Source organism: Lactuca serriola, chromosome 5 (assembly GCF_051521515.1).
Source record: "Lactuca serriola cultivar US96UC23 chromosome 5, Lser_US96UC23_V15, whole genome shotgun sequence".
Taxonomy (NCBI): domain Eukaryota; kingdom Viridiplantae; phylum Streptophyta; class Magnoliopsida; order Asterales; family Asteraceae; genus Lactuca; species Lactuca serriola.
The window spans coordinates 361641389-361642211 of NC_136412.1; positions in this window are offsets into that span (position 1 = coordinate 361641389).

Sequence of the window (823 nt, forward strand, 5' to 3'; positions counted from 1 at the left end):
CCTCTAATGGCTTACAAACACCAAGAGCAAGAGGATGAAGAATAAGGAGAGTGGAGGCTGCCCAAAACGTGTGGAAACCCTAAGGAACAAGTTCACCACGTTTTTGAGTCTCAAGGGTCCTTTAAATAGTGAGGCTATTAGGGTTATCTAACAAGGAAACCCTAATTTGGATGCTTAAGACCTAAGCAACCCATGGACTCCTTCCTTAGAGGCCTAGGACGATTTCTAATCGGTTTCCCCATAGAATTCGTCCACCCCTCTGATAGGGAGTCCATTAGCCCAATATTCAACTATCACACAATTGACAGTTCTAGTCCCTTAAGTTTAATTAATGTCTTTTAGCCACAAACTTAATTCTTATTAATTCTTGACTAATATTAATTAAACAATATGATTTCTCCTTTAATATATTATTCTCATAATATATTAATAAATCATAATTAATCCTCTCTCTCCATAATTCATCCTATCAAGTTGCTTTGGTGAAGGCAACCTAAAATGACCATGTACCATCGGGTCAAGTACATACCAAAATAGTTATGGACTTAGACACTAATCCAACACCATGTCAGGCCCCTGTCTGTACATAGTGGGTGAAGAGTATTTTTTAATGCTTATATAATAGTAATAATAGCTAGACTATTAATTAGTCTCGTCAAACATTAGACTAAACTCTAGTTGTAGTGATACTAGGTTTTGTCTGAGGAAAATTGTTTTAATAGTAACGAAGTGTTGTTCGAGTGCCGAGTCACCACCTTATCAGGTGAGTGTATAGTTACTTTCATCTTACACATAGATATGAAGTATTTAATATAAATTACAT